The sequence below is a fragment of the Pseudopipra pipra genome, chromosome 13, assembly GCF_036250125.1.
Source record: "Pseudopipra pipra isolate bDixPip1 chromosome 13, bDixPip1.hap1, whole genome shotgun sequence".
NCBI classification, from domain to species: Eukaryota; Metazoa; Chordata; class Aves; order Passeriformes; family Pipridae; genus Pseudopipra; species Pseudopipra pipra.
Genome location: NC_087561.1, coordinates 17,346,562 through 17,363,406, shown reverse-complemented (window position 1 = coordinate 17,363,406; position 16,845 = coordinate 17,346,562). Strand labels below are relative to the sequence as shown.

General features: G+C 49.8%; 1 protein-coding gene and 2 long non-coding RNA genes across 3 annotated transcripts in view; all 3 read right to left on the bottom strand.

Annotated features, from left to right (window-relative positions):
* The window catches only part of LOC135421736 (serine/threonine-protein kinase PAK 3-like), a 64,025-nt gene that overhangs the window by 45,210 nt on the left and 1,970 nt on the right, over window positions 1-16,845 (bottom strand). The window lies entirely within an intron of this gene.
* LOC135421205 (uncharacterized) lies at window positions 1,312-4,473 on the bottom strand. Its single transcript, XR_010433904.1, has 3 exons — window positions 4,361-4,473; window positions 4,043-4,165; window positions 1,312-1,384 (listed from the first exon to the last, which is right to left on the bottom strand). It is a non-coding gene; the product is annotated as an uncharacterized LOC135421205 (long non-coding RNA).
* LOC135421602 (uncharacterized) lies at window positions 7,028-10,189 on the bottom strand. The gene is made up of 3 exons (XR_010434115.1): window positions 10,077-10,189; window positions 9,759-9,881; window positions 7,028-7,100 (listed from the first exon to the last, which is right to left on the bottom strand). It is a non-coding gene; the product is annotated as an uncharacterized LOC135421602 (long non-coding RNA).

Sequence of the window (16,845 nt, the reverse complement as noted above, 5' to 3'; positions counted from 1 at the left end):
CCGCCGTTTTGTGGGGCCTCTCCCAGGGAAGGCTGTCACCCTCTGTGTCAGCCTCAGTTCCCAGGGCAGAACTGGGATGCCTAAAGGACACTCACCTGAGCACAAGCCTGTGGAACAGCCCAGCTCCCTCCCCCTCTGTCCAGAGTGGCACAGACACTCCCGACCTTTCCCAGGAGCTACGAGGCAACCAAGAGGTCAGGAGGCATTGCCAGAAACGACTCCATCACTCTGCTCTCTTTTGCCCTTCTCGACTCCTGTGCAGACCCAAGGTGGCAAATCCCATCAGTCCATGCATTTCCATGCCTGGCCACGATTCCCCTCTGGAGCAGCCCACACCCAGTTTGTCTCCGAGTCTGGAAGATTAGTCTGGTCCCAGAAAGATGCAAGCACCCCGGGCTGGGCTTCTTCCAGCCTGGCTCTGCGCATGCTGAGGCTGCTCTGCGCTCTGCCCGGGCTCTGCGGGGGCTCAGCCCCTCAGACTGCTGCTCTGAAAGCCTCGCATCAGACGTGCCCTTTCGGAGCACACGGGCTGACCTTCTGCTTTTTCAGCTGAGGAAGACTCTCATCCAGGCACAGAGATTGCAAGTGGTCATACAAACCCAATTGTCAAGAACTCAAACACTCTACGGTCCCAGTTGAATACCTGTACCCAGCGGGGGGATTTGTCTGCCCCACTCTCCATCTGATTGTGGCTGGACTTGCAATTGCACTTTCTTCCTCATATAGAAGTACCACGACTGGGCAAACACAGGCCAGTGGGATGAATTCCAAAGGCAATGTGGTCTGGAGCCGATGAATGAAAGAAACCCTTTCCCAATTCCAAACCATACCAAAACCCCCATCAATGGGACTTCCCAGCTATGAATAACAACAAAAGTTTATTTACAAACGAAGTGGCTGGAAAGATCAGAGTAGATATTGCCTGATTTCCTAGTCCTTGTCTACTCTGTGCCTCCTTTGCCAGTGGAGGCATTTCCATGTCGGGAAAGGAGACTTCTTCAGGTTGTGTTGCTGCAGCAGTGCCAGGATGTTTGAACTGTGCAGAGGGGCAGGTATCCCCAAGGGACAGTTTGTCCTGTCTCCTGTCTCCTGCAAGGGACCCTGACTTGACTTGGTAGTTCAAAACCCCTTTTCCAGGTGTCAGTGGCTGGGCTGAAGCACCATGTCATGGCAGGGCCCCTGCCCTCACAATCTTCAGACCCAAAGAGCGAGTGCTGTCTGTTCAGGAACTTGCAGCTTCCTTCTCTACTTGCTCTTCTTTCCCCTCTTGTCCAGAAAGAGAGGGAGCCAGCAGAGGTTCCGGTGCCGCTGTTCTGGGTCTCCTGACTGCATCAATCAGAGGAGCCATCTCGACAAGACTCTTGGATTTTCCTAAAAACGGATGCTGCACCAAAAAACCAAAGAAGAACAAAAGGAGCCATTACTTTCCAAATGCAGTTTCTCACAGGCTCCAGCGGGATTCCTCTGGTTACCAGCAATACACATCAGGAGGACGTAGGGAACTATCTAGACCTCCAACTTTCCTCTGAGGAAAGGCCAAGACAGATGGCACTGGAGAAGAGAAGGTGCCAGGGAGAGCTTATTGTGCCTTTCAGTCCTTCAAGGGGACACATTTTTTCAAAGGGCGTGGTTGCAATGGGACAAAGGATCATGGTTTTCAAGTGGAAGAGGATAGATTCTGGTTACATCTCAGGAAGTCATTGTTTAGAATGAGGGTGCTGAAACACTGGCACAGGAAGTGGATACCCCATCCCTGGTCAGGTGGGACAGGGCTCTGAGCAACCCAGTCTAGTTGAAGATGTCCCTGCTCGTTGCAGGGGGGTTGGACTAGATGCCACTTAAAGGTCCCTTCCAAGCCAAACTATTCTAGAATGCTACTTAGTTGTTTAGCTGATGACAAAGCCCATCCCTGGACAGCTGTTTCACCTGCAGCCACTTTACCTTCAGCAGCTTCTTGGCCGTCCATTGACGCTTTGCATTCGGGTTCAGGCAGGACTGCAGGAAGGAACGGAACACAGGCGACAGGTTTCTGGGAGTCTCCAGCTCGGGTGGCATGTCCTTAGGCTTGGGACAAAGGAAACACAAGACAGCCATTGACCATCCCTCCCCGAGGGGAAAGCTCCAGCACAGGCCAGTCCTTGCTTTCTGAGACTTGACCTGGGGCTTCTCCAGGAGCCCTGATCAACATTTGAGCTTAAGGAAGCAGAGAATTTTCAGCATCCAGACCAGTCCTGCTAATTGCCTTCAACTCTTTTTGCTGCCTTCTGCAAGGCAAATGCAATCCAAAAGAAGTCTTCCAAGAAAAGTCAGGGACCTTTTTCAGAAGGACTGGAAGACTGACATTTTCCATAATTGTTGCCTTCCTCAGGAATTAACTGTGCAGCATTTAACTTGGTTTCAGCTGTTAGTCATGGGGTTTTATCCCCGTATACCTTCCTGGCCTATTGCACACTCCTTTGGTGTAAGAGCGGGTCATTTCATTTTAGGGAATTAGCATCTACAACTGCAAACCTGGAAATACATTGGCTTACTACAAGGAGCTGTGCTAGAACCTACTTTTAGAAATGTACTGGCTAATACATACTTGTGGCAGTACTAGAAGCAGTGACCTGCCCTGAAAGGCTCAGGTAAGCAGTGGGCACTGGTCCAAGTTTGAAAAGACTTCTGGCCTGCAGATCCCCTTGAAATGCTTTTCACAGTAATTCTCCAACGGGAGAATCCTGCTGCTGAAAAATTCCTGCCATTGGGAGATCCAGCTCCAAGGGAGTTCAAAGAGCACAGGAGGAATTCAAGCATTGTTGGAGGCCAAAACGGCCCATTTCTGCACTGGCACATGTCACTTCTCCTGTGAGCAGATGTGCTCCAGGACACTTTTAGACGTGGGCCTTGGTGGGACTAGTTCAAGCTGATGTGAGTGGGAGAAAGATATGGCTCAGGGGAGAAAGGCAGGGCTCTCTGACAGTATTTGCACCTTACCCGTGTAGGACCATCCACCATTTCTAGTGCCATGATCCCAAGGGCCCAGATATCCACTTTGGCATCATATCGGTCTCTTCTCAACATTTCTGATACCATATAGAAAGGTGTTGAAAAAAATGACCTCCATGTCTTTCGCTGGGGCTGAAGCCAAGCACATAAGCCAAAATCAACTGCAGAAAAAAGAAATAGAGTTAAAACCGGCTTGAATTATGAAAGCAAGCACAAGAATTCCCCACTCTCAGTCTGAGAGCACAGTGTTGAATCTAGCTGGAAGAGTGGCTGTGCTCTGTTTCCTCTGGAAGGGACATACCCAAACCAAAGGCACTCTTGACAGCCTCATCCTCTCTAGAGCTCTCTGCACATTGCAACTCTGCTCTCAGCTTACAGCAGTGGGCTGGGCGCTCCCACCAGCACCACTTTTGGGGAACTGGCAGGCACTCAAAGGCAACCCCAGACCCTGCCTCCCAGGAACGCTGTGCCTGACCAAGAACACCTACTCAGTTTGACAGATCCATCCATTCCGAGAAGAATACTGTCACTTTTGATGTCTCTGTGGATCACTCGATTTGAATGAAGGAAGTCCAGGGCTTTCAGGCACTGAGATTAAACAAAGAAACACAAGAGGAAAAATTAATTAGGCTGATTTTATGGCACAAAAAAGGAAATGGCTCTAAAAGATCAAATTTCCAGGTGACACATCAATTGCAGACATACTTCAAGTGGCAAAGTTTAGAATAATAAAAAAAATAAAATGAAATTAAACTAGAAAGGAAAGTACAAGCCAGGACCACAGACAGGACCAGATGGTGGAAGACCTTTCCTTGGAGGAAAGGCTCTGAGCAACCTGGTCTAGTTGAAGATGGCCCTGCTCGTTGCAGGGGGGTTGGACTAGATGCCACTTAAAGGTCTCTTCCAAGCCAAATTATTCTGTGATGCTACTTATTTGTCATTTGAAAAGCACCAAGACTGGAGATTAGTAGCAGAGGAGGTCTCCTGATGCCTCTGAGTTTAGCTGATGACAAAGCCCATCCCTGGACAGCTGTTTCACCTGCAGCCACTTTACCTGCAGAAGCAGCCTGGTGGGCCATCGGGGCCTCACATTCCAGTTCAGGCAAGACTGCAGGAAGGAGAGGAACACAGGTGACAGGTTTCTGGGAGTCTCCAGCTTGGGTGGCACGTCCTTAGGCTTGGGACAAAGGAAACACAAGACAGGCATTAACCATCCCTCCCCAAGGGGAAGAGCTCCAGCACAGGCCAGTCCTTGCTTTCTGAGACTTGACCTGGGGCTTCTCCAGGAGCCGTAATCAACATTAGGACAAAACAAATGCTGCTAAAATATTAGGAACTTGCAGCTCTGAATGACACCAAAGGCAGTGCTAACCAAAGCTTTCATTCCTTCAGGCATTACTTCTCCAACAGCCACAGGTTCCTTCTCCACTTCTTCCTCTTCATTCTCCTGAGCAGAGTCAGAGGACCCGAGACGACCACCCGAGAGAAGTGGGCAGGCGCCAGAAGGCGTGTCCCGAGATTTCCATAGAAATCCATACCACTCTGGGGTAGTTCCTGAATATGTAAAACCGTGCGATGGATATGGATGACCTGCTGGGAGAAAACGGGAGCCGTGAGGGGGGAGCGCTCGCGCGTGTCAGGCGGAGTCATCCCCCGCGCGTCCGGCAGCGTAATAAACAACTAGCGGCTTCATAGCGCCTGTGGCTCTTGAGTTTTACTACCGTCGCCTTTTCCCGGCATCACTGAGGCCTCAGCTGAGATGGGGTGAACCCCAGGCTGAAGCAAAAACCGCTGCGGGCTGAAGCAGCGCGGCACAAGGGCTGAGATGAGAACGGCTCTGGGCTGAGACAAAACCGGCTGCAGCTGAGGCGGGGGGGGGGGGCAGTTATGAGGCAGAAAGGGCTGTGGGCTGAGGCAAAACCGGCTGCGGGTTGAGGGAAAAATTGGTCCGGGCTGAGGCAAAACCGGCTGCGAGTTGAGGGAAAAATTGGTCCGGGCTGAGGCAAAACCGACTGTGATCTGAAGGAAAAATGGCTGAGGGTTGAGGGAAAAACTGGTGCGGGCTGAGGGGAAAACACCTGAGGGCTGAGGCAAGAACAGTTGCCGATGAGGCGGGGCGGCCCCCAGGCTGAGGCAGCAGCGGCGACGGTTCTCAGCCTGGGCGATGGGGTGGGGCGGGGGGAAGAGGCCAAGCACTGAGCACAGTGGCGAGGAGTCTCCCTACAGCTCCCCGGCCCCACGCCGTCCCGCTCCCAACTTGAAGGAAGCCCCAGTTCCCTCCCACACACACAGCTTTCCGTTTTTCCTTTAATTTTTTCCTGTTCCCACACAAATACATATATATATGTGTGTGTATATATATGTGTGTGTATGTATATATATGTATATACATATATATACACACTATATGTACACACTATTTACACAGTCTCTCTGTATATACACACACACAAGTATGTACATTATCTATATATAAGGGAGCATTATGTAAGGGGCTACAGTGCAGGAGAGTTATGGGGTGTTGTGTAAGTGCCCTAGACAGTACAGAGTCCAGGTATGCCCACAGCACTGTAAAACACTATCTATATACAACGGTAATAATTCTACAGTACCTTGTGTGTCTATATATTTTATAAATTTGCACACCCCCCATATAATGCTCCCACATTTAGTAATCTCCATGATGTCAGTTGTGCCATTTCATGGGGAGCCTCCAAGCCATGAGGATCCGCCGTTTTGTGGGGCCTCTCCCAGGGAAGGCTGTCACCCTCTGTGTCAGCCTCAGTTCCCAGGGCAGAACTGGGATGCCTAAAGGACACTCACCTGAGCACAAGCCTGTGGAACAGCCCAGCTCCCTCCCCCTCTGTCCAGAGTGGCACAGACACTCCCGACCTTTCCCAGGAGCTACGAGGCAACCAAGAGGTCAGGAGGCATTGCCAGAAACGACTCCATCACTCTGCTCTCTTTTGCCCTTCTCGACTCCTGTGCAGACCCAAGGTGGCAAATCCCATCAGTCCATGCATTTCCATGCCTGGCCACGATTCCCCTCTGGAGCAGCCCACACCCAGTTTGTCTCCGAGTCTGGAAGATTAGTCTGGTCCCAGAAAGATGCAAGCACCCCGGGCTGGGCTTCTTCCAGCCTGGCTCTGCGCATGCTGAGGCTGCTCTGCGCTCTGCCCGGGCTCTGCGGGGGCTCAGCCCCTCAGACTGCTGCTCTGAAAGCCTCGCATCAGACGTGCCCTTTCGGAGCACACGGGCTGACCTTCTGCTTTTTCAGCTGAGGAAGACTCTCATCCAGGCACAGAGATTGCAAGTGGTCATACAAACCCAATTGTCAAGAACTCAAACACTCTACGGTCCCAGTTGAATACCTGTACCCAGCGGGGGGATTTGTCTGCCCCACTCTCCATCTGATTGTGGCTGGACTTGCAATTGCACTTTCTTCCTCATATAGAAGTACCACGACTGGGCAAACACAGGCCAGTGGGATGAATTCCAAAGGCAATGTGGTCTGGAGCCGATGAATGAAAGAAACCCTTTCCCAATTCCAAACCATACCAAAACCCCCATCAATGGGACTTCCCAGCTATGAATAACAACAAAAGTTTATTTACAAACGAAGTGGCTGGAAAGATCAGAGTAGATATTGCCTGATTTCCTAGTCCTTGTCTACTCTGTGCCTCCTTTGCCAGTGGAGGCATTTCCATGTCGGGAAAGGAGACTTCTTCAGGTTGTGTTGCTGCAGCAGTGCCAGGATGTTTGAACTGTGCAGAGGGGCAGGTATCCCCAAGGGACAGTTTGTCCTGTCTCCTGTCTCCTGCAAGGGACCCTGACTTGACTTGGTAGTTCAAAACCCCTTTTCCAGGTGTCAGTGGCTGGGCTGAAGCACCATGTCATGGCAGGGCCCCTGCCCTCACAATCTTCAGACCCAAAGAGCGAGTGCTGTCTGTTCAGGAACTTGCAGCTTCCTTCTCTACTTGCTCTTCTTTCCCCTCTTGTCCAGAAAGAGAGGGAGCCAGCAGAGGTTCCGGTGCCGCTGTTCTGGGTCTCCTGACTGCATCAATCAGAGGAGCCATCTCGACAAGACTCTTGGATTTTCCTAAAAACGGATGCTGCACCAAAAAACCAAAGAAGAACAAAAGGAGCCATTACTTTCCAAATGCAGTTTCTCACAGGCTCCAGCGGGATTCCTCTGGTTACCAGCAATACACATCAGGAGGACGTAGGGAACTATCTAGACCTCCAACTTTCCTCTGAGGAAAGGCCAAGACAGATGGCACTGGAGAAGAGAAGGTGCCAGGGAGAGCTTATTGTGCCTTTCAGTCCTTCAAGGGGACACATTTTTTCAAAGGGCGTGGTTGCAATGGGACAAAGGATCATGGTTTTCAAGTGGAAGAGGATAGATTCTGGTTACATCTCAGGAAGTCATTGTTTAGAATGAGGGTGCTGAAACACTGGCACAGGAAGTGGATACCCCATCCCTGGTCAGGTGGGACAGGGCTCTGAGCAACCCAGTCTAGTTGAAGATGTCCCTGCTCGTTGCAGGGGGGTTGGACTAGATGCCACTTAAAGGTCCCTTCCAAGCCAAACTATTCTAGAATGCTACTTAGTTGTTTAGCTGATGACAAAGCCCATCCCTGGACAGCTGTTTCACCTGCAGCCACTTTACCTTCAGCAGCTTCTTGGCCGTCCATTGACGCTTTGCATTCGGGTTCAGGCAGGACTGCAGGAAGGAACGGAACACAGGCGACAGGTTTCTGGGAGTCTCCAGCTCGGGTGGCATGTCCTTAGGCTTGGGACAAAGGAAACACAAGACAGCCATTGACCATCCCTCCCCGAGGGGAAAGCTCCAGCACAGGCCAGTCCTTGCTTTCTGAGACTTGACCTGGGGCTTCTCCAGGAGCCCTGATCAACATTTGAGCTTAAGGAAGCAGAGAATTTTCAGCATCCAGACCAGTCCTGCTAATTGCCTTCAACTCTTTTTGCTGCCTTCTGCAAGGCAAATGCAATCCAAAAGAAGTCTTCCAAGAAAAGTCAGGGACCTTTTTCAGAAGGACTGGAAGACTGACATTTTCCATAATTGTTGCCTTCCTCAGGAATTAACTGTGCAGCATTTAACTTGGTTTCAGCTGTTAGTCATGGGGTTTTATCCCCGTATACCTTCCTGGCCTATTGCACACTCCTTTGGTGTAAGAGCGGGTCATTTCATTTTAGGGAATTAGCATCTACAACTGCAAACCTGGAAATACATTGGCTTACTACAAGGAGCTGTGCTAGAACCTACTTTTAGAAATGTACTGGCTAATACATACTTGTGGCAGTACTAGAAGCAGTGACCTGCCCTGAAAGGCTCAGGTAAGCAGTGGGCACTGGTCCAAGTTTGAAAAGACTTCTGGCCTGCAGATCCCCTTGAAATGCTTTTCACAGTAATTCTCCAACGGGAGAATCCTGCTGCTGAAAAATTCCTGCCATTGGGAGATCCAGCTCCAAGGGAGTTCAAAGAGCACAGGAGGAATTCAAGCATTGTTGGAGGCCAAAACGGCCCATTTCTGCACTGGCACATGTCACTTCTCCTGTGAGCAGATGTGCTCCAGGACACTTTTAGACGTGGGCCTTGGTGGGACTAGTTCAAGCTGATGTGAGTGGGAGAAAGATATGGCTCAGGGGAGAAAGGCAGGGCTCTCTGACAGTATTTGCACCTTACCCGTGTAGGACCATCCACCATTTCTAGTGCCATGATCCCAAGGGCCCAGATATCCACTTTGGCATCATATCGGTCTCTTCTCAACATTTCTGATACCATATAGAAAGGTGTTGAAAAAAATGACCTCCATGTCTTTCGCTGGGGCTGAAGCCAAGCACATAAGCCAAAATCAACTGCAGAAAAAAGAAATAGAGTTAAAACCGGCTTGAATTATGAAAGCAAGCACAAGAATTCCCCACTCTCAGTCTGAGAGCACAGTGTTGAATCTAGCTGGAAGAGTGGCTGTGCTCTGTTTCCTCTGGAAGGGACATACCCAAACCAAAGGCACTCTTGACAGCCTCATCCTCTCTAGAGCTCTCTGCACATTGCAACTCTGCTCTCAGCTTACAGCAGTGGGCTGGGCGCTCCCACCAGCACCACTTTTGGGGAACTGGCAGGCACTCAAAGGCAACCCCAGACCCTGCCTCCCAGGAACGCTGTGCCTGACCAAGAACACCTACTCAGTTTGACAGATCCATCCATTCCGAGAAGAATACTGTCACTTTTGATGTCTCTGTGGATCACTCGATTTGAATGAAGGAAGTCCAGGGCTTTCAGGCACTGAGATTAAACAAAGAAACACAAGAGGAAAAATTAATTAGGCTGATTTTATGGCACAAAAAAGGAAATGGCTCTAAAAGATCAAATTTCCAGGTGACACATCAATTGCAGACATACTTCAAGTGGCAAAGTTTAGAATAATAAAAAAAATAAAATGAAATTAAACTAGAAAGGAAAGTACAAGCCAGGACCACAGACAGGACCAGATGGTGGAAGACCTTTCCTTGGAGGAAAGGCTCTGAGCAACCTGGTCTAGTTGAAGATGGCCCTGCTCGTTGCAGGGGGGTTGGACTAGATGCCACTTAAAGGTCTCTTCCAAGCCAAATTATTCTGTGATGCTACTTATTTGTCATTTGAAAAGCACCAAGACTGGAGATTAGTAGCAGAGGAGGTCTCCTGATGCCTCTGAGTTTAGCTGATGACAAAGCCCATCCCTGGACAGCTGTTTCACCTGCAGCCACTTTACCTGCAGAAGCAGCCTGGTGGGCCATCGGGGCCTCACATTCCAGTTCAGGCAAGACTGCAGGAAGGAGAGGAACACAGGTGACAGGTTTCTGGGAGTCTCCAGCTTGGGTGGCACGTCCTTAGGCTTGGGACAAAGGAAACACAAGACAGGCATTAACCATCCCTCCCCAAGGGGAAGAGCTCCAGCACAGGCCAGTCCTTGCTTTCTGAGACTTGACCTGGGGCTTCTCCAGGAGCCGTAATCAACATTAGGACAAAACAAATGCTGCTAAAATATTAGGAACTTGCAGCTCTGAATGACACCAAAGGCAGTGCTAACCAAAGCTTTCATTCCTTCAGGCATTACTTCTCCAACAGCCACAGGTTCCTTCTCCACTTCTTCCTCTTCATTCTCCTGAGCAGAGTCAGAGGACCCGAGACGACCACCCGAGAGAAGTGGGCAGGCGCCAGAAGGCGTGTCCCGAGATTTCCATAGAAATCCATACCACTCTGGGGTAGTTCCTGAATATGTAAAACCGTGCGATGGATATGGATGACCTGCTGGGAGAAAACGGGAGCCGTGAGGGGGGAGCGCTCGCGCGTGTCAGGCGGAGTCATCCCCCGCGCGTCCGGCAGCGTAATAAACAACTAGCGGCTTCATAGCGCCTGTGGCTCTTGAGTTTTACTACCGTCGCCTTTTCCCGGCATCACTGAGGCCTCAGCTGAGATGGGGTGAACCCCAGGCTGAAGCAAAAACCGCTGCGGGCTGAAGCAGCGCGGCACAAGGGCTGAGATGAGAACGGCTCTGGGCTGAGACAAAACCGGCTGCAGCTGAGGCGGGGGGGGGGCAGTTATGAGGCAGAAAGGGCTGTGGGCTGAGGCAAAACCGGCTGCGGGTTGAGGGAAAAATTGGTCCGGGCTGAGGCAAAACCGGCTGCGAGTTGAGGGAAAAATTGGTCCGGGCTGAGGCAAAACCGACTGTGATCTGAAGGAAAAATGGCTGAGGGTTGAGGGAAAAACTGGTGCGGGCTGAGGGGAAAACACCTGAGGGCTGAGGCAAGAACAGTTGCCGATGAGGCGGGGCGGCCCCCAGGCTGAGGCAGCAGCGGCGACGGTTCTCAGCCTGGGCGATGGGGTGGGGCGGGGGGAAGAGGCCAAGCACTGAGCACAGTGGCGAGGAGTCTCCCTACAGCTCCCCGGCCCCACGCCGTCCCGCTCCCAACTTGAAGGAAGCCCCAGTTCCCTCCCACACACACAGCTTTCCGTTTTTCCTTTAATTTTTTCCTGTTCCCACACAAATACATATATATATGTGTGTGTATATATATGTGTGTGTATGTATATATATGTATATACATATATATACACACTATATGTACACACTATTTACACAGTCTCTCTGTATATACACACACACAAGTATGTACATTATCTATATATAAGGGAGCATTATGTAAGGGGCTACAGTGCAGGAGAGTTATGGGGTGTTGTGTAAGTGCCCTAGACAGTACAGAGTCCAGGTATGCCCACAGCACTGTAAAACACTATCTATATACAACGGTAATAATTCTACAGTACCTTGTGTGTCTATATATTTTATAAATTTGCACACCCCCCATATAATGCTCCCACATTTAGTAATCTCCATGATGTCAGTTGTGCCATTTCATGGGGAGCCTCCAAGCCATGAGGATCCGCCGTTTTGTGGGGCCTCTCCCAGGGAAGGCTGTCACCCTCTGTGTCAGCCTCAGTTCCCAGGGCAGAACTGGGATGCCTAAAGGACACTCACCTGAGCACAAGCCTGTGGAACAGCCCAGCTCCCTCCCCCTCTGTCCAGAGTGGCACAGACACTCCCGACCTTTCCCAGGAGCTACGAGGCAACCAAGAGGTCAGGAGGCATTGCCAGAAACGACTCCATCACTCTGCTCTCTTTTGCCCTTCTCGACTCCTGTGCAGACCCAAGGTGGCAAATCCCATCAGTCCATGCATTTCCATGCCTGGCCACGATTCCCCTCTGGAGCAGCCCACACCCAGTTTGTCTCCGAGTCTGGAAGATTAGTCTGGTCCCAGAAAGATGCAAGCACCCCGGGCTGGGCTTCTTCCAGCCTGGCTCTGCGCATGCTGAGGCTGCTCTGTGCTCTGCCCGGGCTCTGCGGGGGCTCAGCCCCTCAGACTGCTGCTCTGAAAGCCTCGCATCAGACGTGCCCTTTCGGAGCACACGGGCTGACCTTCTGCTTTTTCAGCTGAGGAAGACTCTCATCCAGGCACAGAGATTGCAAGTGGTCATACAAACCCAATTGTCAAGAACTCAAACACTCTACGGTCCCAGTTGAATACCTGTACCCAGCGGGGGGATTTGTCTGCCCCACTCTCCATCTGATTGTGGCTGGACTTGCAATTGCACTTTCTTCCTCATATAGAAGTACCACGACTGGGCAAACACAGGCCAGTGGGATGAATTCCAAAGGCAATGTGGTCTGGAGCCGATGAATGAAAGAAACCCTTTCCCAATTCCAAACCATACCAAAACCCCCATCAATGGGACTTCCCAGCTATGAATAACAACAAAAGTTTATTTACAAACGAAGTGGCTGGAAAGATCAGAGTAGATATTGCCTGATTTCCTAGTCCTTGTCTACTCTGTGCCTCCTTTGCCAGTGGAGGCATTTCCATGTCGGGAAAGGAGACTTCTTCAGGTTGTGTTGCTGCAGCAGTGCCAGGATGTTTGAACTGTGCAGAGGGGCAGGTATCCCCAAGGGACAGTTTGTCCTGTCTCCTGTCTCCTGCAAGGGACCCTGACTTGACTTGGTAGTTCAAAACCCCTTTTCCAGGTGTCAGTGGCTGGGCTGAAGCACCATGTCATGGCAGGGCCCCTGCCCTCACAATCTTCAGACCCAAAGAGCGAGTGCTGTCTGTTCAGGAACTTGCAGCTTCCTTCTCTACTTGCTCTTCTTTCCCCTCTTGTCCAGAAAGAGAGGGAGCCAGCAGAGGTTCCGGTGCCGCTGTTCTGGGTCTCCTGACTGCATCAATCAGAGGAGCCATCTCGACAAGACTCTTGGATTTTCCTAAAAACGGATGCTGCACCAAAAAACCAAAGAAGAACAAAAGGAGCCATTACTTTCCAAATGCAGTTTCTCACAGGCTCCAGCGGGATTCCTCTGGTTACCAGCAATACACATCAGGAGGACGTAGGGAACTATCTAGACCTCCAACTTTCCTCTGAGGAAAGGCCAAGACAGATGGCACTGGAGAAGAGAAGGTGCCAGGGAGAGCTTATTGTGCCTTTCAGTCCTTCAAGGGGACACATTTTTTCAAAGGGCGTGGTTGCAATGGGACAAAGGATCATGGTTTTCAAGTGGAAGAGGATAGATTCTGGTTACATCTCAGGAAGTCATTGTTTAGAATGAGGGTGCTGAAACACTGGCACAGGAAGTGGATACCCCATCCCTGGTCAGGTGGGACAGGGCTCTGAGCAACCCAGTCTAGTTGAAGATGTCCCTGCTCGTTGCAGGGGGGTTGGACTAGATGCCACTTAAAGGTCCCTTCCAAGCCAAACTATTCTAGAATGCTACTTAGTTGTTTAGCTGATGACAAAGCCCATCCCTGGACAGCTGTTTCACCTGCAGCCACTTTACCTTCAGCAGCTTCTTGGCCGTCCATTGACGCTTTGCATTCGGGTTCAGGCAGGACTGCAGGAAGGAACGGAACACAGGCGACAGGTTTCTGGGAGTCTCCAGCTCGGGTGGCATGTCCTTAGGCTTGGGACAAAGGAAACACAAGACAGCCATTGACCATCCCTCCCCGAGGGGAAAGCTCCAGCACAGGCCAGTCCTTGCTTTCTGAGACTTGACCTGGGGCTTCTCCAGGAGCCCTGATCAACATTTGAGCTTAAGGAAGCAGAGAATTTTCAGCATCCAGACCAGTCCTGCTAATTGCCTTCAACTCTTTTTGCTGCCTTCTGCAAGGCAAATGCAATCCAAAAGAAGTCTTCCAAGAAAAGTCAGGGACCTTTTTCAGAAGGACTGGAAGACTGACATTTTCCATAATTGTTGCCTTCCTCAGGAATTAACTGTGCAGCATTTAACTTGGTTTCAGCTGTTAGTCATGGGGTTTTATCCCCGTATACCTTCCTGGCCTATTGCACACTCCTTTGGTGTAAGAGCGGGTCATTTCATTTTAGGGAATTAGCATCTACAACTGCAAACCTGGAAATACATTGGCTTACTACAAGGAGCTGTGCTAGAACCTACTTTTAGAAATGTACTGGCTAATACATACTTGTGGCAGTACTAGAAGCAGTGACCTGCCCTGAAAGGCTCAGGTAAGCAGTGGGCACTGGTCCAAGTTTGAAAAGACTTCTGGCCTGCAGATCCCCTTGAAATGCTTTTCACAGTAATTCTCCAACGGGAGAATCCTGCTGCTGAAAAATTCCTGCCATTGGGAGATCCAGCTCCAAGGGAGTTCAAAGAGCACAGGAGGAATTCAAGCATTGTTGGAGGCCAAAACGGCCCATTTCTGCACTGGCACATGTCACTTCTCCTGTGAGCAGATGTGCTCCAGGACACTTTTAGACGTGGGCCTTGGTGGGACTAGTTCAAGCTGATGTGAGTGGGAGAAAGATATGGCTCAGGGGAGAAAGGCAGGGCTCTCTGACAGTATTTGCACCTTACCCGTGTAGGACCATCCACCATTTCTAGTGCCATGATCCCAAGGGCCCAGATATCCACTTTGGCATCATATCGGTCTCTTCTCAACATTTCTGATACCATATAGAAAGGTGTTGAAAAAAATGACCTCCATGTCTTTCGCTGGGGCTGAAGCCAAGCACATAAGCCAAAATCAACTGCAGAAAAAAGAAATAGAGTTAAAACCGGCTTGAATTATGAAAGCAAGCACAAGAATTCCCCACTCTCAGTCTGAGAGCACAGTGTTGAATCTAGCTGGAAGAGTGGCTGTGCTCTGTTTCCTCTGGAAGGGACATACCCAAACCAAAGGCACTCTTGACAGCCTCATCCTCTCTAGAGCTCTCTGCACATTGCAACTCTGCTCTCAGCTTACAGCAGTGGGCTGGGCGCTCCCACCAGCACCACTTTTGGGGAACTGGCAGGCACTCAAAGGCAACCCCAGACCCTGCCTCCCAGGAACGCTGTGCCTGACCAAGAACACCTACTCAGTTTGACAGATCCATCCATTCCGAGAAGAATACTGTCACTTTTGATGTCTCTGTGGATCACTCTATTCGAATGAAGGAAGTCCAGGGCTTTCAGGCACTGAGATTAAACAAAGAAACACAAGGGGAAAAATTAATTAGGTTGATTTTATCGCAGAAAAAAAGAAATGGCTCTAAAAGGTCAAATTTCAGGTGACACATCAATTGCAGACATACCTCAAGTGGCAAAGTTTGGAATAATAAATGAATTAAATTGAAATTAAACTAGAAAGGAAAGTACAACAACATTATAGGAGTATAATAACAGAGTACAAGAAATGTAGTGAGACTGGCAGGCCGTTCACTTGGATGCTCTTTTCTTCTCCACATCAGAACAGCAACGCAGAAACAAAGCTCTGAACAGGAAATCACTCCTGTTCTTACCACCTTTTGCAAAGAACCATCCTGTCCAAGCTGTCAGAAGCAAGGGCAGCATCCCTTACCTCCCGACTGATAGAGGCTATCATCTCTTCCTCAAGAGCTTGTATGGAAATGACATCGCCTAAGGTGCATCCCTTCACATATTCCGTCACCAGCCAGAGTTCTTCATTGAAAAGGTAGCTGAAAGAAGAAACCCACAGCATGGAGATGAATGGCCCCAGCTAAATGACCTTATGGGAAAGACTGCAGTTGTGTTTTCTTGCCAGGTCACTTGTAAATGAAGAGAGAATCTGAGCAGGCTAAATGAGAAAGGCTCATCTGTGAAAAAGGAGATGTCTTAGATGGCAAGCAAGGCAAAAATGCAGTTTAGTGACAGCAGAGAGAAATCTGGAACCAGGACATTGCCATCAGCTGCTTCATCATCTTAACTCATCCCTTCCAGCCTGAACTCCAGGAAGCAGGCAACACAGACTTCTCCATGGGAGGAGGGTGTGCACCACTGAGGGCAGATGTTGGTCAACCCCTTGGAAAGCATTGCATAAAGTGCATTCAGAAACAGGGAAAACCATTTAAAACCTGGCACATTGTGTGGTTGTGCAAACAAGAGCCTAGTCTTCCTGGCATCCACAGCAACAGAAAGTAGAGGGAAAACCCCAAGGTCAATAATTTCTAGGTGGGTTTATCAGCACGTATCATTAAGGCAAAGAAATGATGATCAGTTTGAAAAAAACCAGACCCCAAAAGAACAGGGAGGTAGTGAACTGAAGGGCTGTGGCTTTAGGAAGACATGGCAGATGCAGGTTTTGGAAGACACGCTTCAAACTACGTATACCAGAAAAGGCCAAGGCAGACACAAGGCACATGTGAACCTCGGTGTGATAATCCCTGAACCACTCACCTGTCTATATAGTGAATGATATTGGGGTGCCTCATTCTCTTCAGGACTGCAACCTCAGTTAAAACAAGCTCCCTTTTGTTCTTTCTGTCGCGGAGAAAAATCTTCTTGATGGCCACCTAAAAGGAGATTGAAAGCCACAGACTTGAGAAGTCTGTTGCACAGGACCACAATGCACATGGAGCAGGTGTTTTTGGAATGATGGAGCCAGGGTGGGCCAAACTGCCTGGGATAAGACACCAGAGCTTCTTAACTGACAGGACAAGAGGCGATTCCTCCGCTCGCCCTTGTGTGCCAGTTACAGGACACATGGCTATAGACATTTTGCCTTGTAAACTCTGGACAAATGGTCTGCAAACAATCAATCCGTAATGGAGGAAATCCCATCCTAAAAGGTCATGAGGGTTACAAAAAAAATACAATCCCTGCACTTTGTAACATCTTGAAGTTGGATTTTGCAACTCTAAAGAACGTTTTTAACCCAGTTCCTATTTGCAGTTCTTTTCTGGGTTTGAAAAGGAATAACCCATTCTAGGGTATTTTATGGATGTGGCCGGGGTTATGAGCAGCGCTCAGGGCCTTTAGATCCCTTGCAGACTCCTGTGTAAGTGCACTTCCCAAGTG